The sequence below is a fragment of the Podarcis bocagei genome, assembly GCF_964188305.1.
Source record: "Podarcis bocagei genome assembly, chromosome: 6".
In the NCBI taxonomy this organism is placed as follows: domain Eukaryota; kingdom Metazoa; phylum Chordata; class Lepidosauria; order Squamata; family Lacertidae; genus Podarcis; species Podarcis bocagei.
Genome location: NC_138130.1, coordinates 97,505,126 through 97,528,266, shown reverse-complemented (window position 1 = coordinate 97,528,266; position 23,141 = coordinate 97,505,126). Strand labels below are relative to the sequence as shown.

General features: G+C 44.6%; 1 protein-coding gene across 9 annotated transcripts in view; it reads right to left on the bottom strand.

Annotated features, from left to right (window-relative positions):
- Positions 1 to 23,141, bottom strand: part of TENM4 (teneurin transmembrane protein 4) — a 1,513,375-nt gene that overhangs the window by 813,559 nt on the left and 676,675 nt on the right. For all 9 annotated transcript variants that reach the window (XM_081197251.1, XM_081197258.1, XM_081197259.1 and 6 more), the window contains exon 4: positions 12,138 to 12,220. The gene's annotated coding sequence lies outside the window, so the exon portion shown is untranslated. The remainder of the gene's footprint in view (positions 1 to 12,137; positions 12,221 to 23,141) is intronic.

Genomic DNA, 23,141 nt, shown 5'->3' with positions numbered 1-23,141 from the left:
ACATCTGGAAAATAGCCCTCCCCACAAAAACCGACACCAGAACCAGAGGCACACAGAACGCCATCTCCAATCAACCACACCAGACCCAAACCCAGACCCTCTCCACAGATAAATTACAGACACCATCCAGTAGCCAAACCATAGTGGCACCTCCGGATGCTGCACCCCCCTGCAATCCCTACACAGATCTGGCTGGCACAGGGCACAAAACCACAGCTCGCCCCTATACACGAAGCCAAGCCAGAGCACAACTAAGTGCAGTACAGCCATCTTCTCAGAAAAAACTCTTCACTAGGTCAAGAGGTCAAGACACGAAAGCTTTAGCAACTAATCCACACCTAATGACCCTCCTAAGTGGTACTCAGAATATCACTCAAGAAATCACTCAAGATATCCCTCAAGTAATTAATGAACAAAAGAAGAAAAGACACACTAACCTGGGAACTTCCTCTCTGCCCAGAACGTTGGAGGCTATACACCACACCCCCTCAACAGTATTTATAGGAACTCAAACACTGAGATCCTGCTCTGTTCCAGTAACAAGAAGCCGAAAGCACCAGCCTGAAGATGACGAGTGAGACCTCGTCGAAACGTCGCCTAGACACCCCAACTCTTACACGGGAAGACACCCGAAGACACCAAAACCTGCATATATATATATATATATATATTTATACCCTGCCCTTCCCGGTTCAAAAACTGGGCTCAGGGCGGCTAACAACAAATTTAAAACACTTAGTTGTAAAAGCAGCATAAAATACAGTATAAAAACATGAATAACAATAAAATTCAAAGTTCAGAAATCAATTTAGGGGAAATCCATCTAATAAGCATTATAAAGTCACCAGGGCTAGCTGGCTGAATTAGTCCTACTTGGGCCAGCGAGGAGGCCAGGGGAGAATTAGCTGTGGGGTCTCAGAGTGGGTGATCTTCATAAAAGGGGAGGGGGATGGAAGAGAAGGGAAATAAAAGATCAGGCTGAATTCAAATTAAAGGCCAGGTGGAATAGCTCTGTCTTACAGGCCCAACAGAAGGAGGTTAAATCCTGAAGGGCCCTAGTCTCATGGGACAGAGCATTCCACCAGGTCGGAGCCATCACTGAAAAGGCCCTGGCCCTGGTGGAGGATAGTCTGACTTCCTTAGGGCCCGGGACTTCTAAACTATGGTTATTCATGGACCTTAAGGTCCTCTGCAGGGCAGACCAGGAGAGGGAGTTGCTCAGCATCTTGATCATTTTGGATACCTTTTTCTGCACCTTTCCCAGCTCTACAGTCTTCCTGATGTATAGTGACCAGAAATGTACACAGCACCCCCCTCCCATTCTCACTCTCTCCTTCCCCCATAATTTCTCCCATAATTTTTGAGGAGCCTTTTGATTTCAATCCTACAGACGGGATGTTCTTGCTGATGCTCAGTGGGCTGGATTTATTTGAGACTGTACCCCATTGAGACAGCAGCAGTGGGGAGAGTTTCCTTGGTGACACACTGTTCTCAGCTCTGGTGGAAACCCAGGAAACTGCCTTAGATCAAGTATTGCTCAGTAGTGACGACACCAGGGCTGGGAGACCTGTGGCCTGTGGGTCAATCCTGGCCCATCAGCAGCGCCCAAGTTGTATCAATGTATGTGGAACGAAGGAAGAGGGTTAAGACAGCGGTCAGAGAGAGAAACTTGAAACTATAGAAGGAAGGAATAGATTAAGGGAGCAACTACCAGAAGCACAACGAGACAGAGCAGGAGGGTCAGGGAGAGTTAGGAATTGAATCCAAGCTTGCTTAAATAAAGTTCTTTATTTTGTATCGCTCTTGCTTGATTCTCAGTTATAAGTAGCAGCACTTGAAACATGGTGGCAAAGGTTGAGGAAGCCGAACCCAGTTTGAAGCAGCCAAGAAAAGAAAAATAGTAAGGATTTTTTACATCAGAGAGAGAGGCCTGAAACATCCAGCACCACTGAATTTCACTGCAGCTAATCTAGCCCAGGGACGCGGGTGGCAATGTGGGTTAAGCCACAGAGCCTAGGATCAGAAGGTCGGCGGTTCGAATCCCCATGACGGGGTGAGCTCCCGTTGCTCGGTCCCTGCTCCTGCCAACCTAGCAGTTCAAAAGCATGTCAAAGTGAAAGTAGATAAATAGGTACCACTCCAGCAGGAAGTTAATTGGCATTTCCGTGTGCTGCTCTGGTTCCCCAGAAGTGGCTTAGTCATGCTGGCCACATGACCCGGAAGCTGTATGCTGGCTCCCTTGGCCAATACAGTGAGATGAGCGCCGCTACCCCAGAGTCGGTCACGACTGGACCTAATGGTTAGGGGTCCCTTTACCTTTACCTAATCTAGCCCAGGTTGAAAAGGAAGTTGGCTTCAACCAACCCAAACCTTGCACAACTGTCCATCAGCTGACATCACTGGGTGACATCAGCTGAAGGGTGGGAAGGCGGAGCACAATCCTGCCGGGGTCTGCTTTGCGAGCACATTCCTTGTGGGAGACACACTGGTGAAGCGGATGGCTGCAGCCAGCAGGATTGAAGCCTCCTCTCACCAGCAGGCATGCACAGGCATGGTGCAGTGCAGGGCTTTTTGAAAGCCCTTTTGCAAACAGCCCAGTGCTGCTTCCCAAACCTGTTGTTTTCAGAGGTTCATAGAGCACTTGCTGTGTTCAGAGAGCAGTGCAAAAGGGAGGGAGAGGACCTAAGTCCATCAGTCCATGATGTATAGATGGTGTATTACACCTGTGAAATTAGCTATGTATAAGACAAGTATACAAGGACGCGGGTGGCGCTGTGGGTTAAACCACAGAGCCTAGGACTTGCCGATCTGAAGGTCGGCAGTTCGAATCCCCGCGACGGGGTGAGCTCCCGTTGCTAGGTCCCTGCTCCTGCCCACCTAGCAGTTCGAAAGCATGTCAAAGTGCAAGTAGATAAATAGGTACCACTCCAGTGGGAAGGTAAACGGTGTTTCCGTGCGCTGCTCTGGTTCGCCAGAAGCGGCTTAGTCATGCTGGCCACATGACCTGGAAGCTGTACTCCGGCTCCCTAGGCCAATAAAGCGAGATAAGCGCCGCAACCCCAGAGTCGGCCACAACTGGACCTAATGGTCAGCGGCCCCTTTACCTTTTTTATAAGACAAGTAATAAATGCTGGAAATGTAAAGAAAAAGAAGGATCATTTTATCATATGTGGTGGGAATGTAAGAAAGTAAAAAAACTTCTGGGAAATGATATATAATGAGATGAAAAAGATGTTGAAATATCCATTTTTTAAAAAACCAGAAGCATTTTTAGTTGGTATTATAAGTGATGACATTAATAGACAGGACATTAAACTGTTTTTATACGCAACAACAACAGCAGAGTATTGTTGGCTCAGAAATGGAAGCCAGAAGAAATACCGACGAAAGAAGAATGGCAGACGAAATTAATGGACTACGCAGAATTAGATAAGATGACAGGAAGGATTCAAAACCTGCGGGAACAGAGATTCACAGAAGATTGGAAGAAATATACGAACTAGTTGAAGAGGAACCGTAATCAACAAATTATGCTAGTAGGACTACAAGAAGTTTTGTAAGGAGAAATATATGAAATATTGCAAAGAAGATGAAGAAGAGAGACATTAGGTATGATACTTAAACGTAATAGTGGAAGTAAGAAATGTAAATTAAGTGGAAAAGGTTGGAAAATTTTCAGATATGACTGACGGAAGTCAAAAAAATTGTATAAGATATAAAAGTCTGTTTTATAATTGTGGAAAATAATATGTTAAATAAACTAATTTATATATAAATATTATATATATATATATATATATATATATATATATATATATATATATATATATGCAGGTTTTGGTGTTTTCGGGTATCTTCCCGTGTAAGAGTTGGGGTGTCTAGGCGACGTTTCGACGAGGTCTTTTGTTCATTAAGAAGAAAAGGCACAATAACCTGGGAACTTCCTCTCTGCCCAGAACGTTGGAGGCTATACACCACACCCCCTCAACAGTATTTATAGGAACTCAAACACTGAGATCCTGCTCTGTTCTAGTAACAAGAAGCCGAAAGCACCAGCCTGAAGATGACGAGTGAGACCTCGTCGAAACGTCGCCTAGACACCCCAACTCTTACACGGGAAGATACCCGAAAACACCAAAACCTGCATTCCTGTACCCGTGAAAATCTACGAAAGCATATATATATATATATATATATATATATATATATATATATATATATATATATATATATTCTGTCTTTCACCAAAATCTTCTGATTGCAAAATATATAAATAAATCTAATAATAATAATTACAGCGATCTTCAATTTAACGATTCTTTCTTTACAGGCTAATATTTTGCGTTCCAGGTCAGCCAGGCCGCTAGGCTGGACTGCTTGTTTTGCCATCAGCAGTGGGCCGCATGGCGGCCTTTTTGAATTGAATCGCTCTGGGGAGGAGGCGCTTCACCGGGCTACATGGCAACCTACTTCGGTTTTTCCTTCGGGGGGGGGGGCTTAAGTCAGGCCGTATGGCGGTCAGGTTCGCATCCCCTGTCCTCTCCGGTTGGTATCCGTGAATAAGGATGTGTGCTAACTATCTTTTGCAGTCTTAGCGTCTGTGCGCAGTTAGGTTGGTTGGTTCACAGGTAGGCAGGGTTTGCGGCCCCGAACAGGGCTCACCTGGGCGGGTGCCACCCACCTGCTTGAGCCGGCCTTTGACCCGCCCTCGGCCAGGGAGGACAATGGACGGCCGGCCGGGGGTGGGCCTAAGGCCAAAAGAAAAGAGGCTGACTCCTTGGCTCAAACCTCTTTTGCTGTTTATACATATATAAAGTCCATCAGCCGAAAAAGGTCCCACAGCCCTGGCCTACACAGACCAGCAGTGGCTCTCTGAGATTTCAGACAATGGACCTTTCCAGCCCTATCCAGAGATACTGGGGATCAAACCTGGGACCTTGTGGACGCAAGACAGGTGTTCTACCGCTGTGCTACAGCCCTCGCCCCCTTTTCTCTGATATGACTTGTGCCCTTTATGTGGCACGAGACAGGTATTTATTCAGTTTCAATCCCCTGTCACGCTGGAAGAGATTCCAGCCGTGCTCCCTTTGCTACTTTTAACACACATCCATCATTATGAGCTCGGTTCTTCCTCCACCAACTTGCCTGCCACAAAGCACACTTTTTATCACCTACTGCTCAGTGTAAACAACACAAGGACGGAATGAAATCAGCTCCATTTGTTAGCAATTTCCAGGGCGCGCAATGACAAAGCCGACCTGATCTGCTCCTCCCGAGCGCAGCTGTTGCAGACGGAAGAATCTGCGGAGAGGCTAAATTCCAAACAAATCAAGAATTGGGAGCCTTGCGCTGCCACAGGTGTCTTCGAGGAGCTGATGGGGGCCATCAATCAGCAGTTCTTGCTGCCCTCCTCTGAATGACAGGCAACGGCGGTGATGAATGCAAAATTTATTGGACAGAAGCCGCATTTCCAAACCTCTGCGGCAAAAAGAAAAAAGTTTGCCCCTCTCCCTTCCAGCAAATGCAGGATTAATCGCTTTACCCTTGAACTGGGGGTCTTCCAAAATATACAACCTGGCATGTCGTATTCAAACAAGGCGAGGAAGGGGCCTCCAGACTCTTGCCCTCAGTTATGTTCGACCCTTCATTTATTTAAAGTAGTCCAGATGCAGTCAGGAGTTCTTTGTTCAATATTTATTATTGTTTAACCTGCCCTGAAACAAAAATGCGGGAGGGCACTGGGGTCAGTGCATTCAATCTTGAAAAGCAGCCTGATCTCTTTCTTTGTTCCAGGCATCCACAGCCCCTCCAGCTTTTGACTCGCGTCTCTTAATCAACATGCCCTGCGGAAGGAGGAGGCTCTGAATATTTGTAACCACCAGAAGAAATTTCGCAAAGAGGGAGACAGAAAGAAAAAGATCCCAGTTCCATTCCAGCGGCTGATGAACTTGGAGCTAGCTGGAGACAAGTACAGTGGTGCCCCGCAAGACAAACGCCTCGCGAGACGAAAAACTCGCAAAATGAAAGGTTTTTACGTTTTCGAGTTGCTTCGCAAGACGATTTTCCCTATGGGCTTGCTTTGCAAAACGAAGCTTGCCCCGCAAGCTCCGGGGATAGCGGGAAGCGCAGCGCGTCTTCCCCGCTGTCCCCAGACCTCTTTTGAAGCAAGGGGTGGCGCGGAGAAGATCGCTTCTCCCCATTGCAAGCCCCGCAAGCTCCGGGGATAGCGGGAAGCGCAGCGCATCTTCCCCGCTGTCCCCGGACCTCTTTTGAAGCAAGGGGCGGCGCGGAGAAGATCGCTTCTCCCTGTTGCCAGCCCCGCAAGCTCCGGGGACAGAGGGGAAGGCGCAGCGCCTTCCCCTCTCTCCCCGGACCCCTTTTGAACCAAGGGGCGGCAAGGGGGAGAAGCGATCTTCTCCTCTCCGCCCCTTGCTTCAAAAGAGGGGACAGAGCGGCGCTTCCCCTCTGTCCCCGGACGGTCTCCATAGGAATGCATTGATTGATTTTCAATGCATTCCTATGGGAAACCGTGCTTCGCAAGACGAAAAACTCGCAAGAAGAAAAAACTTGCAGAACGAATTAATTTCGTCTTGCGAGGCACCACTGTAGTATAGGGTTGCATTTATAATTTCATTACACTCTACTCCAATTTCCAAACAGTGTGAGATTACAGAGGTTTGGGTGCATATATAGCAGGCTTCCTCAACCTCAGCCCTCCAGATGTTTTGAGACTACAATTCCCATCATCCCTGACCACATGCCTTTCCCCACATGCATCTGGCTGCCCTCTGTGAGAACAGGACACTGGACTAGATGGGCCATTGGCCTGATTCAGCAAGCTCTTCTTGTATGCTGATGAGCTGGAAGAGTGTTGATGTGTTCCTCCTGCAAGGGGTCATACACAGGGAAGAGACTCAGACCAATTGTGGAGGACGAGTTTAAAGCACCAACCAGTGAGAAGGGCAGGAGCTTCATTTATATGACCATTATTAAATTTATATCCCACCTTTTTTGCTTCAAAGAGCTCAAAGTGGAATGTATGGAACTTCCCTTCGCCATGTTACCTTCAGAACAAACCTGTAAGGTAGACTACTGGGGCAATGCATCCAAGTGAGCAGGGTAGAAATAAAAATATTATTATTACAGTGGTACCTCTACTTAATTTTCTACGTAATTTTCCGGGTTTTGCCGAGCACGCATGTGCAGAAGCGCTCTACCATGTGCAGAACAAAAACTTCCGGTTGCAAAAACCTTGGGATCCAACCAGAGCTCCGGAACGGATCCCGTCCGCAACCAAAGGTACTACTTTATTATGAAAGAGAGTAACTGGCCCAAAGTCAGTGAGCTTCAGGGCTGAGTGGCGATTTGAACCCTGATCACCTTGGTCTTAGTCCAACACCCTAACCCTTGCACCACACTGGCTCTCTTATGCCCTCCAAGATGGAGTCTGGATGGTGTTAAAAAAATGGAACCTAAGAGATTTAGGCCAAGATATCTTCTAAGCCATAGATGAGCAGGATTACCACATGAGCCAATATAAAGTGCTGCATGTTGACTGATGTAGAAGAGAAAAACTGGATAACGAACCAGTGTTGCTTTCCTAGCCAATGGCGACATGATAAAAACCGAAAAGCCAATTACTATTATTTTTTAAAAAGGAAGTATGTGCAATTGGCAAAATACACTCTGTTATGCGGAAAACTATTCCAAATGCCTTCATTGCCAAAACATGGATTCATCCTTGAAATGTCAGGAGACAAAATGTGAATCCAAATTGCCGCTTCTTAGGAAGTTCAGACTATCGGGAGAATGGCTGAAATTGTGTTTTCTGCTCTAGCGATGGCCAATTCCCAGAGTTCCCTGGGGAGAGGGATTGATTTTTAAACTGCTCTAAGAATTGTTGCTCTGTGAAGGGAATAGGAGTCTCCCAACACCTCTGAGTACCCGTAACAGACCACAATCCCCAGAATGCTTTGGTGGAAACCATGACTATTTTCAGTGGTATGATAGGGCTTTAAATTTATAACACAGATGTGGTGTTAGGATCCCACCACTGAGAGAAACCCATGGTCTAACACAGTGGTTCCCAACCTTTTTTTGGCTATGTTAGACTCTAACAGCTCTTCTGTCCAAAAGTTCTTCCTGATGTTTAGCCAGAATCTCCTTTCTTGTTACTTGACTCCGTTGGTTCGTGTCCTACCCTCCAGAGCAGAAGAAGACAAACTTGCTCCATGTGACAGCCCTTGAGATATTTGAAGATGGCTTCCAGACCAAAATATACTCTGAGTCGAGTGTGGATTTCATGCTTTCTATTCAGCTCATAGTAGTGAGGAATGCCAGTTCCCCTGAAATGTCTGCTTTATATACATTATTTACACAATGGGCACCATGTGATTGGCTAATTCCGGGATTCTCCTGTAGGCCAATCAGGTTGTGGCTTCACGTCCACCTGGCGTTGGATTGGGTGGCTCCTGTGGACCAATCAGACTACTGCATTCTGGATCCTATTGTTCTAGGACCAATCAGCCTGCTGCATTCTGAATCCTATTGTTCTAGGACCAATCAGACTGCTGCAATTTGGATTCTATTCAACTCAGTACATAACACAGACCCTTTATCTTCTTGGTCACCCTCCTTTCTTAAACTTCCTTCTTAAATTCTGGTGCCCAGAACTGGACACTGGTTCCCTGACCTCCTCTTTTCCTATCTTGGGCTGCAGCTCCCTCCTTGCATCGTTTATTCTGTTATCATTGGGTTGGGCACTGCTTTCCTTTCGGGTGAAGGCATTTTTCCATGACCTGCTCTGTGGGTTTGAATGAAGGGTGGTATGTAAATTGCAATAAAACATAAATACGTTAATTGATGAAAGAACTGGACGTCTCAGCCACTCACCCATCTTTAGTAAAGGTAAAGAGACCCCTGACCATTAGGTCCAGTCACGACCGACTCTGGGGTTGCGGCGCTCATCTCGCTTTATTGGCCGAGGGAGCCGGCATACAGCTTTCATGACTAAGCTGCTTCTGGCGAACCAGAGCAGCGCACGGAAACGCCGTTTACCTTCCCACCGGAGTGGTACCTATTTATCTACTTGCACTTTGACGTGCTTTCGAACTGCTAGGTGGGCAGGAGCAGGGACTGAGCAATGGGAGCTGACCCCGTCGTGGGGATTTGAACTGCTGACCTTCTGATCGGCAAATCCTAGGCTCTGTGGTTTAACCCACAGCGCCACCCGCATCCCTAGTTAATAAAATATTAGCCCAACATTTGGTGTCCTCTCTTTCTCTTTATTGATTTGTTCAGATGCTTTTCAGACTTTTTTTTAAAAAAGCATGAGCCGAGATTCTTTGCCCCTGTAACATGATTGTGTGCTTTCCAATGTCAGAATCACAAAAAGCTTTTCACTCACTTTTCATTAACTTGGCCAGTGACATTGGCTCTATGCCCAAATCTGGCATGGATACCATTGATTTAGGGCACTGAGGTCTGGGGTCCCTAATGGCTTGACTCCTAGCTATTGTCTCCATAATTAGAAATGGCTGATTATTCCAAATATAAAGGAAAACCTCAAAGACTGCGAGGCAGCCATGTGCAATGAGGTCTTTTTTCCAGCCAGAAGTTGTTCGTATTAACTTTGTCTTGGAAAAAAAAATCATCGATATTTGCAAATGTTCAGGCAATGATGTGGTGGCTAACAGATGGGCAGCAAAAGTGGGTCACGCGAGCTCTTATGATTGCAAAGGTACATGGGGAAGATCTACCAGCACGAGCAGCTTAGAAGGCAGCAGATCTCTTGTGCAGCTGGTCGATTCCCGGATCAGTCAGTGTCCCCAATCCTGGCTCAAGAAATAATAATACTTGCTCGTTGTGGCTCAGCATAAATCTCAAACCAGGCGCATTCTAAGGTTGTGGGGGGATGGGACCAGAGAAGGAGGACTTAGTCTGGATCTTAAGCCCATTCATCTTGGTCTTGCGACCTGGAAATCTAGCATAGAACCAGAGGCAGAACTAGGTAGTCCGGCACCCTGAGCGGCGCAGCTAGCCACGCATGGCGAGTGTCTCAGGTGGTGGCACGGCAATGTCACCCCCTTCAGGGATGACACCCAGGGCAGACCGCACCCATTGTACCCTCCTTTCTCTGCCAGTTTTTAGAACACCATTTTAAAAGCTTGTTTTCCTTCCGCAAGGCTTAGGCAGAGTAGCAGCAACCCCACTTCTGAATGGGTTTGGATCTGGTGTAAGTTTACGCTTCCTTTACACCAGCTTCTTGCGCAGAGGATTTCTCCCTTATAATGCAATGTTGTGAGGGTAACACTCGCTATCCACTACTCAGTAGTAGTCTGAAGATCTCACTGATTTCTTCTGTGTTTGAATGCATGGCATATAATGGCCAGTCTCATTCTGATGATACAGCCTGTCTGTATTAATTCATACATTTAAAGTAGAATCGATGGAAGATACTTATTAATACCAGCTAACAATGCTCCCAGCCCCATTACAACTGCTTTTTTTTAAAGGAAAAGAATAAATACAATCTTAAATGATGCAATGACTGTTGCTATATATTACATGACTTGTGGGGCACGCTTTGTGACCCAAGCAGATTGCACGTGGGGCAGATGCTTTGTCATTCCACCCCACAACATTGCTGTCTGAGAATATCAGGGAGAATTTAAGCCAGCACATCTTTCGCGAGCCTCATAGGACCTCTTGCTTCAGTCCATGCTACTTACCAACATGTTTCCATGGTCTCATCCTCTCCAGAATCCTGAGATCTACAGACTTTGGACCTCATTCATTAGGCTTCTATCCCAATTAGCAACAAAACCCAAAGTGGTTTACAGTCAGGCAAATATATGGTCAAGCACACTATGGAGGGAGTTCAATGAATAACAGTAGCCCCACTGTGGTACAGGGCTGGAAGACTGGCAAATATAAAGCAAACGAGAAGATATATTTAAAAAATAAATAAATCCCAAATGGCATTGCATTTCTGCGCAAAAAATATATATGCACACTTGGGCTAGGAAATACACTCCATAATACCAAGGCCACCAAAGAGAAGGCTCTGCTATGCATACCACAAATATACAGACAAGTACACATTTTATCCTCCTGGTGTTGGTAATGTTGGTAATAAAACCTTGGAAGCCAAACACTTTTTAATTCAAATGGAGGAAGCCAGCACCTGCAATTAGCAACAGGATAATAGCCACACAATAAATCAAGTTCATCTTTATATAAAGAGAAAGTGGTTTTCTTAAGAGACTACTCAAGGCTGCAAACTAGTCAACTTCTGCCCCCGTACTGGGCTGTACTGGGCTCCACCCCATATCTCCAGCCTCCAAACTCCTCCCCTTGAATCTCAGGCTCTGGGTCTCAGTGGGCCCTAATGGGGAGACCTACCCCTGGTTCCCTCAGTGACTGACCAGCCTGGTCTGGCTGCCCCTTGGAAAACATTGATTTCTTGACGTCCAAAAGCTAAGCTTCACCACGGAACAAATATTGTTATCTAAGAAGTCCAAGCTACTCAGGCCAGGGGTGGAAAACGGAGAGAATAATGATGCGATAAGAGGAAGGTCACATTGTACTTTTGAGCAGGATTCGTAAGGTTTACAACCCCAAGCCTTACGCTTCCTGTGGACAAGGCTCTCTTTCTTTCGTACTTTATGGTGTCCTTTCCAAAGCCTTTCTAAAGATCTCAGAGTATCATTAACCAGATAGAAATAAAAACTGCAGTGCCATTTATGGCCTCACAAGCTCGCTTTGGCGTCAGACAAGCGGCAATATAGTACCTACAATAAAAGGTACACACTGAGGAGCCCTCCAGCAAGGCCCAGACCACTCACTCGGCACGCCACGGCTCACAAAGACAAGAAGCTAAACCATTTCAGTGTCACTTATCTTGCAAAGCACTCTCCGACTCAAATAGGACTTAGCTGCCCATTGAAAACCTCTTCCTAGAGACAGGACATTGCCGCTGCAATTGGCACAGGCTGGGCGTGCTGAACAAAAATCCGAAACACGCAAAACGGTATTTGATTTTGAAAAAAAACACACGTGTTACTCCATCAGGATCAGGTGACCAGCCCCCCAGCATGGTTTTCAGGCATCGAAGAAATCTTGTGATTTTTACTCACCAAGTGTGCTTGCTAGGCAATGGACTGGCAATGTCCTTCCAGTATTTTCAAGAGAAGTTTAATTCCTTCAGTGACCAAGAGTCCTGAAAAGAGAGATTGGGATGGGGTGGGGAGGAAAGTGCATTAATTAATCAATACTAATATTGCAATTTATTAATTAATATATGGCACTCAGCTAAAGAAACCATACAAGTTTAATCCACGAGTTGGTCCAATGATAAATATCACCTGCGTAGGAGAAAACAGTCCTAAAAAGCATAGGGCAGGGGCAATTTTCTTTGGTTTTAGATGATGTGTCGCTGGAGTTTTTAACGTTCCTTAAAGGTAAAGGTACCCCTGACCATTAGGTCCAGTCATGACCGACTCTGGGGTTGCGGCGCTCATCTCGCTTTATTGGCCGAGGGAGCTGGAGTACAGCTTCCGGGTCATGTGGCCAGCAGGACTAAGCCGCTTCTGGCAAAACAGAGCAGTGTTGTAGTTCTATAACATCTGGAGGGCACCAGGTTGGGGAGGGTCGGTCTATGCTGACAGGCAGCAGCTCTCTCCAGGATTTAAACAAAATTATTTTCCTGCCCTACTGGGATATTCCAGGGATTGAACCTGAAGCCTTCTGCATCCAGAATACAGCTGTACCTTGGTTCTCAAATGGAATCAATTTGACTTTTTTTCTCAATCTCTTGTGTTTGGAAAAGGTGGTGTTTCTTTAAGACAGGAAACAAAGACACTCTCCGAAAGTCAACCAGCTGAACAAAACGGGATTCCTTGCCAAGGAGTCAACAAGCCCACAGATACGTCTAGACATACCCAACCATTACGGATAATTACATGACACAGCGTTTGAAGCAATCAACGTTTTTGTGTGTGTGTGAGTCAACCAACCTCGGTCATGATCCAAACCTGATGAAAAATATGCCTGGTCTGTCAGTGAGCTCTAATTTAGCAAACTCATGCTAGACATTGTCATTTTATACTTGGAGTGACTTGGAGGTCAAAAATGGAATGCCCTGGATTGTGCTGGTGGGCTGGATGAACACAAACATAACAGCCCTGTTACAAATCTAGAGGCTTCAGGTCACACCTGGAGGTCTGGCAATCTTTCAGCAGCATCCTCTATTGCACCCGAGTGTTTTGGGGAAAGAATAAGGGTCACCGAGAAGGCTGTACGGCACACAGAACTGTCTCCTTCAACATTCTGGTGTTGCTCCCTGCCACGTGGCCACATGAAATGCTGCCTGAACCAGTTGCCTCACTCCATCTAATGGTACAGCCGGCCTCATCCAAGCTTTTTTCTTTTTACGTCCGAGAGCAAATCAAACGACCAATTTGAGGCACCTTTCTCTCCTAATGGCTTCACATTTGATTTTATTTTGCAGCGCCTTTGTTAGGAAAGCAGCACACACACACACACACACACAGAGAGAGAGAGAGAGAGAGAGGAGCTCAATTGCAATGGCAGATCTTTGGCTTGGAACCATTTCAGGCCATCTCAGAAGCCTGAGTCATCTGATTGTGGGATGTTTGGAGCCAAGCAGGAGCAGCCACGTTTCCAAAATGCCATTTGGTTTGAAGCCGGCTTGTAAAAATTCTTGCAGCACTCGGCACGCCATCCTAGAGGCTATTGCGCTTTGATATGTCATCCCAAATGTTGCTTGTTGCTTTTTTAATGCAAGGGAAAGTGCTCCCGTTAATATTTCCACTCTCGCTCGAGGGTTCCCTGTCTCCTGTATGTGTCTGTGTGTTTTATTCCTAGCTGGTCTAATGGCTCTAGTCAAAATAATTGACTTTTGCACACACAGCAGCGATGTCCTTCAAAGACCTTGCAAAGGTAAATGGGGATTTTTTTAACAACCAACTAGGCCCAGAGTCTGGGTCTTTGATCCATTCGAATAGGCAGGCATAAAATAAGACAAGCAGATGCTTCGCCAAAGATTTTGGAAAGCGCTTCGATCCCCCAAGCTGAATCCGAAGCTTTGCAAAAGCTTTATTCTGCAGAGTGACCGCAGGCTGCCTCAAAAGGCAGCATTTAAACAGAACTGATGTGCAGCAACGTTTGGTGGGTTGATGTGGTCTTGAGGCCACCTTGACAGGTATTCAAGTCATGAATCATTATGGTTCTAGTTTAACTAAATTTTTTCCCCAGTATGTGGCAAGCTGACATCCGGAAACGAGTGGGGAAATTTAAGTCAAATACTTTATAATGTGTCATAGATAACAACTGAGATTGACTTGTAAGCAAAGTCAAAGAATGGGGTGTGGGGAGGAGGCAAAGGAGTCACTTTACTTGTCTCAAGAGGTCTAGGGGTAGCCCAGTGCTGGATTTATGTATAAGCTAAACAAGCTATAGCTTAGGGCCCCACTCTCTTGGGGGCCCCCAAAAAAATTAAAGGAAAAAAACTGGATGTGCATTTCCAAAATATAAGATAAAAAACAAATAAAATAAAACCTACATATAGCAACAGTGTTTTGCGTTGTGTAGGCTCCTAGGATGTAAGTCATGGGCTCCGCCTGCTAGCCTGCTCCCTAAAATATCACTGGTTTGCTCCTTTCTATATATAGGGTGCCTACATTCTACATGGAATGGTTGCATGGCAACATGTGCAAATGGCTTGAGATACCTATTAGGTCCATAAATTACGATATAGCATATATTCAACACACACAAAAACCAGGACTATTTGTTGTTGACAAAGGACAGCTAGACATATAAAGGGCCCCATTATCTTCGGTAGCTTAGGGCCTCATCAAACCTATATCTAGCCCATGCATTACGATACGATACGATACGATACGATACGATACGATACGATACGATACGATACGATACAATATTGGGATTGTCATTGTCCCATACAGAACGAAATTGAAAAAAATCTACATCAGACATTCAAAACCCAACAAGCCTACTATCCCAGCTATCCCAGCCTGGTTAACCCCCTAAAAACTCTGATACCCCATAATTAAATACAATATACTCCTACAGAGACTACCTTACACTGCGTTTAAAACCCAAATCGCATTTGGATAGAAACTGTCTCTCTCTCTCTCTCTCTCTCTCTCTCTCTCTCTCTCTCTCTTTTAGAAAGATATTTATTAAAAGTTTAATAGTTACAGAAAAAAGAAGAAAGAAACAATAAAAAGTTCACAATACATCAAAAATAAAGAAAAAAAACAAAAAATACAAGAAAACAACAAGAAAAGCAAAAACATTTTTAAAAAACACATCCAATATCTCTATATCTCTACCTTTCATTTACTTGTATCATCGACCTCCTCACACCTCCCTTTTTTGTATTCTTGTTCAATTAGCTATTTCAGCAAATCCTTTCCATCTTTCTTAAATTTTGTTCTATAATTTATCTTAACACAATCTAACCTTAAATTTCCACTTTGACCCATTAACAATCTATTTTTACTTAATTCTTTATAACATTTCTGCTAAGGCCATATAACTTCATTCCAGCATCCTTCTAACATTCATTAATTTTACAATATTTCTGTAAATAAACTTTAATTTTTTTCCAATCTTCTTCCACCGACTCTTCTCCCTGGTCTCGGATTCTGCCAGTCATTTCTGCCAACTCCATGTAGTCCATCAGCTCCATCTGCCATTCTTCCCAGGTGGGTAGATCTTGTTTCTTCCAGTACTTTGCAATGAGTATTCTTGCTGCTGTTTTGGCATACATAAAGAAAGTTCTATCCTTCTTTGGCACCAATTGGCCGACCATGCCCAGGAGAAAGGCCTCTGGTTTCTTGGGGAAGGTATATTTAAATACCTTTTTCATTTCATTATAAATCACCTCCCAGAAGTTCTTAATCCTTGGGCATGTCCACCAAAGGTGAAAGAATGTACCTTCAGTCTCATTACATTTCCAGCATTTATTATCAGGCAAATGGTAGATTTTTGCAAGCTTGACTAGTGTTATGTACCACCTATAAATCATTTTCATTAACTTCTCTCTTAAGGCATTACATGCCGTAAACTTCATACCTGTGGTCCATAACTGTTCCCAGTCAGCCATCATAATGTTATGACCAACATCTTGTGCCCATTTAATCATAGCAGATTTCACCGTTTCATCCTGAGTATTCCATTTCAACAGCAAGTTATACATTCTTGACAGATTCTTAACTTTAGGGTCTAGCAATTCTGTTTCCAGTTTTGATTTTTCCACCTGGAAGCCTAGTTTTTTATCCAAATTATATGCCTCCATTATTTGATAATAGTGGAGCCAGTCTCACACTCTGTTTTTTTTTAATTTTTCAAAACTCTGCAGTTTTAATCTGTCTCCCTCTTGTTCCAGAATTTCCCAATACTTTGGCCATTTGGCTTCCATATTGAGTTTTTTCTGAGCCTTTGCTTCCATTGGTGACAACCATCTCGGGGTTTTATTTTCTAACAAGTCTTTATATCTTATCCAGACATTAAACAGCGCTTTCCTGACAATAAGGTTTTTAAACGCTTTGTGTGCTTTAACCTTATCATACCACAGATAAGCATGCCAACCGAATACATTGTTAAAACCTTCCAAATCCAAGACATCAGTGTTTTCAAGAAGCATCCATTCTCTCAGCCAACAAAAAGCAGCTGATTCATAATAAAGTTTGAGGTCTGGCAGGGCAAATCCACCTCTTTCTTTAGCATCAGTTAATATCTTAAATTTTATACGAGGCTTCTTGCCCTGCCAGACAAATCTAGAGATATCTCTCTGCCACTTCTTGAAACAGTCCATTTTGTCCAAAATTTGCAATGTTTGAAACAAAAACAGCATTCTTGGCAATACATTTATTTTTATCACAGCAATTCGACCTAACAACGATAACTTCAAATTTGACCATATTTCTAAATCCTTTTTCACTTCAATTCAACATTTTTCATAGTTATCCTTAAATAAATTCACGTTCTTAGCAGTCATGTTAACCCCTAGATATTTCACTTTCTTAACCAGTGTTAATCCTGTCTCCTTCTGAAACTTATCTCTCTCAATCTCAGTTAGATTTTTCTCTAAAACCTTAGTTTTTGTCTTGTTCAACTTAAAACCTGCTACCTGACCAAATTCTTGAATCAGTTCCAGTACTCTTTTAGTGCTAGATTCTGGCTCCTGTAGAGTCAATACCAAATCATCAGCAAATGCTTTCAATTTGTACTGTTTGGCTCCCACTTGTATACCTTTTACCAATTGGTCCCTTCTAATCATATTTAGCAAAACCTCCAGGACCGATATAAAAAGCAATGGAGAGATTGGGCAACCTTGTCGTGTTCCTTTCTCAATCTTAAATTCTTCCGTCACTACGTTATTCACAATTAATTTAGCCTTCTGTTCTGAATAAATTGCACCTATACCATTTCCAAAACCTTGACCAACCCCCATCCCCTGTAAATTCTTCTTCATAAAACTCCAAGAAATGTTGTCAAAGGCTTTCTCCACATCCACAAATGTCAAAACTGCTTTAGTATTGATCTTCACTTGTAGTTTTTCTAAGATATTAATTATATTCCTCGTATTGTCAGACAAGTGTCTGCCCGGGAAAAAACCTGCTTGATCTTTGTGAATTTCTTCTGCTAACACCTTTTTAAATCTTCTAGCCAAAATATCTGCAAAAATTTTATAATCCACATTAAGCAATGATATGGGGCAGTAGTTCTTAAGCTGTGTCTTTTCAGTCTCTATTTTCGGTATACGTGTAATATAAGCTTCCTTCCACGACTCTGGTGCCTTTTTCCCTTCCAGGATTTCATTACAGACTTCCTTTAAAGGTTGTATTAACCATTCTTTCAGAGATCTGTTGTATCTTGAAGTCAAACCATCCGGTCCTGGGGATTTACCCAATTGCGTTTAAAACCAAAATCGCATTTGGATAGAAACTGTTTCTCAGGCGGCTAGTCCTAGTCTTTATAACCCTTACCTTCTTCCAGAAGGCAGAAGCTGAAAGAGATCATTTCCGGGGTGCACACTATCCTGCGCTATCTCTGCAGCTTTCTTATGGCACCTGGAAACATAGATTTGATCCAAGGTGGGAAGAGGGCACCCAGTTATTCTCGCCGAGGTCTTTACAACCCTGGACAGCATTGTGAAGCCATTTGCTTCAAGTAGCGGATCCTGCCAGGGCTCCACTTGCCAGCACAGTGCCCTCACTGCTGCCACTGCGCCCTCACTGCTGCTGAGTTGTGGCAGCAGCATAGACACAGCTGCAGGTGAGGGTGCGACTGTGGTGACTGGCAGCAGTGTACGCACAACGGTGGGGGCAGAATGGAGACCCAGGACTGACCTGCTGGAAGCCTGAAGGGCCCTGCCCTGCTTCTCTCCACCTGGCTTGGGATGGGGGCTGATAGCCTCCACAAAGGATTCCTGCCATTGCTGCTGGGAAAAGATGGCTCCATTTTTGTTTTTGTTTTAACTGGGTTTTATTTTTTACCTATGTCATTTTAAATTGTGATTGATATTTACGCTGTATTCTTCATTTTAGATTTCATGATTTATGTGGAAATTGCTTTCCATTTGGTTGTGTGATTTTTGATGTGTTTTATTTATTGTTTATGACTTTTGTTATGTTGGTAATTATGTCAGTCTTGTTATGTTGTAAGCATTGTTTTAACTATGGAAAATAAAATGGTGGTGGTGGTGATGATGATGATGATGAGACCTGGATCTGCAGGATCAGGGGGACATCAGGGCATTGTCAGGGCATTTTGTCTATGGCGACACAACATCTCTGGTGGGCCCTGCTGTGGGGGATATTCAAGGGGATATTCCCCTTGAAAATATCAAGTACGGAGGTTTACATCAAATTCCCATTTTGTCTGACTTTATTCAGTAATGCATTACAGGACAGAGTCCAGAGAGTCTGCAAGCGCATTTCCATTAGGACGCACAATATATAGGATCTATACATCATCTTAGCTGTTCATCCTCTGCTCAACCTCCTTCTGTCTCTCAGCCCCACTCACCTCACATAGTGTTAGTTGTGGGGGAGGAAGGGAAAGGAGATTGTTAGCCGCTTTGAGACTCCTTCAGGTAGTGATAAAGCAGAATATCAAATCCAAACTCTTCTTCTTCTTCTTTTGTCACCCCAGCACCTCACTATCTCTCATCCACCCACAGCCCTTGAAAACATTTACTCATCCACCCCCCACATACAGTGGTACCTCGGGTTGCATACGCTTCAGGCTACAGACTCCACTAACCCAGAAACAGTACCTCGGGTTAAGAACTTTGCTTCAGGATGAGAACAGAAATCACACTGCGGTGGTGCAGCAGCAGCAGGAGGCCCCATTAGCTAAAGTGGTGCTTCAGGTTAAGAACAGTTTCAGGTTAAGAACGGACCTCTGGAACGAATTAAGTACTGAACCCAAGGTACCACTGTACTATACATATTAGAACACTCCTTATACCTTAACTGGAATTATTTTTCACTTTAGCATTCAGCTAAAGGTTGCTCCTTAACTGGTTCATTTGTGGTCAGGTCACTTTTTTGGCCCCAATGATAATGAATTTAACAGAAACTCCACATCATTCCCCCATGAAAATGGCAGGAAAGAACTGTATGCTGGTATACAGCCTCAAATTTTGTCACAAGATGTTCCAGGTTAAGAGGACTGCAAACAAATCCCCCCCAAACACACCTATTAATTTTCCAGCAGCGGCTTTTACGTTGTGCAAAAGTTCAAATATAATGTGGAAATAGAGTGTTGGAGAAACATTGGGGGAATGAAATAAAATACAGTGGTGCCCCGCAAGACGAACGCCTCGCGAGACGAAAAACTCGCAAAACGAAAGGTTTTTTCGTTTTCGAGTTGCTTCGCAAGACGAATTTCCCTGTGGGCTTGCTTCGCAAAACGAAGCTTGCCCCGCAAGCTCCGGGGACAGCGGGAAGCGCAGCGCGTCTTCCCCGCTGTCCCCGGACCTCTTTTGAAGCAAGGGGCGGCGCGGAGAAGATCGCTTCTCCCCGCTGCCAGCCCCGCAAGCTCCGGGGACCGAGGGGAAGGCACAGCGCCTTCCCCTCTCTCCCCGGACCCCTTTTGAACCAAGGGGCGGCAAGGGGGAGAAGCAATCTTCTCCTCTCCGCCCCTTGCTTCAAAAGAGGGGACAGAGCGGCGGTCTCCATAGGAACGCATTGATTGATTTTCAATGCATTCCTATGGGAAACCGTGCTTCGCAAGACGAAAAACTTGCAAGAAGAAAAAACTTGCGGAACGAATTAATTTCATCTTGCGAGGCACCACTGTACCGTGTGAATGCAGAGAAGTTCTAGCCAGGTTAAAGAATCGGGGAGAGCACAGAACACAGCTGTTGAAGGGCCCTAGCATTGAGGACCACATTCACACACATACACAAACGTGTCTGAGGTTCTCCACTCCTGGCATAAAACAGAACTGTAGAGAAGGCTAGGATTTTCCAGCTCTGGCTGCTTGCTCCAAATAAGGACAGTGACCCCTTCTCTTGGCTACTAAAGGTAATAAGAGACATGGGTGTAGCCAGGGGGCAGGGGGGGCAGCTGCCCCCCATCAAGTAAATAAAAACAATTAAAAGTAGACATAATAAAAAACATTTGAAGTTGAACTGTTCACTGAGGCCACTTGGATGAAATCATGGTGCATTCTAGCGATGCAACTGGTGACCTGACTGAGTCAGGGCCATCTTATGCATAGGCGCTAGGGTGTGGGGCACCCGGGCACGGGCTCTCAGGGGCGCGAGGCCGAGAGACCGAGGCCCGAGAGTTGAGTCCGGGGAAGAGCCCACCCATCGGTCCGAGCGCCGCGGCGGGCTCTTCTGCTGCGGGCGGCTCTGCGCTGTGAGTTCAGGGGCGACTGAGCCAGCAAGATGCTAAGGCGGCCAGCTGGCTACACCCTCCTGCACGCCTGGGACTGGGCAACCTGGGGTGGCAGGCGCGCCGGGCGGATCTTTGCACCCCAGCACTGCATATGCTTAAGACAGCCCTGGACTGAGTGATAGACGTGGCTTCAGTGAACTGACCAATCGTGTTGCAGGTAGCTTGTCCCTGCCCTGCCTGACATAAATCCTGGCTCCACCCACGGTAAGAGAGGAGAATATCTTTACACCTGACACTGCGCAGTCCGGTTTTTACAAAATCTCACCTGCAGCCTCCTTTGCTTTTGGAGATGGGGTAGTCCAGAGCTTGAACCGCTGAGCATAGTCCAAAATCGGGATTATTACAGGGGCAATTGTGAGTGACCAGAGAACACAGCAAGTTCAAATCCCCTCTCTTATCACTTGAAAGCGGAGAAAGTGTGGTTTGTACCGCTGATGGAGATCAGGCTAGAAGCAGAGCTGTTGGGGGGCTAGCTCAGGGAACGTGTCAGCTCTTGTTTTCCTTCCTGTAACCTTTAGAGTAAAAGCAAGTGACATCCTGACTCATACATGGATTGCTAATGAATCTCAAAGGCTGTTGAAATAATTAGACGGCAAATCTAGGTCTATATACTTATATATATAGAGAGAGGATTTTTGTGTACGCTTTGATTTGGAGAGAGAGAGAGAGAGAGAGAGATAGGTCTTGGTGGATTTACCACGATCACAAAATAATTTATTTATGTATGCAACTGCGGCCGCACAAGTACTACTAGCGCAATATAGGAAAGAAGAAGGTGAAAGGGGGAAAGAAGAGGAAGAAGGTGAAAGGTGAAAGGTGTCCCAGCCAAAGAAGGTCGGCAAGTTAAATTAATGGAATACGCTGAAATGGCAAAATTGAAACTAACAGGAAGAGATGACAACGAATTTAAGGAAGAGTGGAAGGAGTTTCTTGCATATATACAGAAGCAATGTGCACAGGTTAATACATTAGCAGGGCTCTAGTACTACTTGTAATCTTATCATGAATGGACAATAAGTAATTTAAATGGTTTTTAAATATATAATGGACATGCGGTGTGTTGATAAATAATGGAACCAAGGAAGGGACTAGGGCAGGGTTAAGCAACCCGCGGCTCCAGAGCCGCATGTGGCCCTTTTACACCTTTGCCGCGGCTCCGGGGCGGATACTAGTGAGGGGAGGAGGCACATTGTGTGCCTCAACACTCCCCACTGTTTTAAATGTCGCAGTGGTTTTGCGGCTCCCAGTTTTTTTTTCTTCGGTCCAAGTGGCTCTTTTTGTCTTAAAGGTTGCAGACCCCTGGTAGGGGAAGTCAATTTGATTTGTTATATTTTGATTTTGTATCGTTGTTGTATTATTTTTGGAAAATTAATAAAATGTAAAAAAAGGTGATAGATGATAGATAGATAGATAGATAGATAGATAGATAGATAGATAGATAGACAGACAGATAGACAAACAGTGCTTTTTTCTGCGGAGTACGCAGGGGTACACATACCCCTAAACATTTTGTGAATCTAAGTTTGGCCTCATTGAGGGGCAGTATTTCAATATGAGTAGGAAAATGAGAGTACCCCTAAAATGTTTATTTTAGGATAAACTGCATTGACCGAAGTTCTGGCTTTTGAAGAGGCACCTGTTTGCAAAAGCATTGCCCTGATCTCTTGCCCCATGTCACCTGATTTATTTGCTCTTCTTTTTGAATCGGGTTGTTTTACTACATACGTATCTTAATTGTGGGTGGTTATATTTTAATGGGGTTGTTCTATTGTATGTTTTAACTGCTGGAAGTTTATGTTTCAATGTGTGATTTTTTTGTTTGTTTGTTTTCTTCTTACACATGCAAGTGGCTTAGAATCCTATTTTGGCTTTAAGTGGTATATAAATTAATTAAATGACACCACTAACAACAATAGTCATTTTATCATTTCATATTTTGTGATGACGCAAAATAAATTATTGTTGAATATTATATGCAGTTATGAGTTTGTGGGTGCCCTGAACACCCCTAAATTCCTGGTTCTAGTGAGTGTTGGAACTCCTGTAAGGTCCCAGACTGCCATTTTCCAGGGGCAGGTTTCTGAATGCTTATTTGTCTGTGACCATCTAACATATTTATGACTTCAGAGAAGAGTATTTTTTTTTTACCCCTCCCCCCCTGACACACTGCTCTCT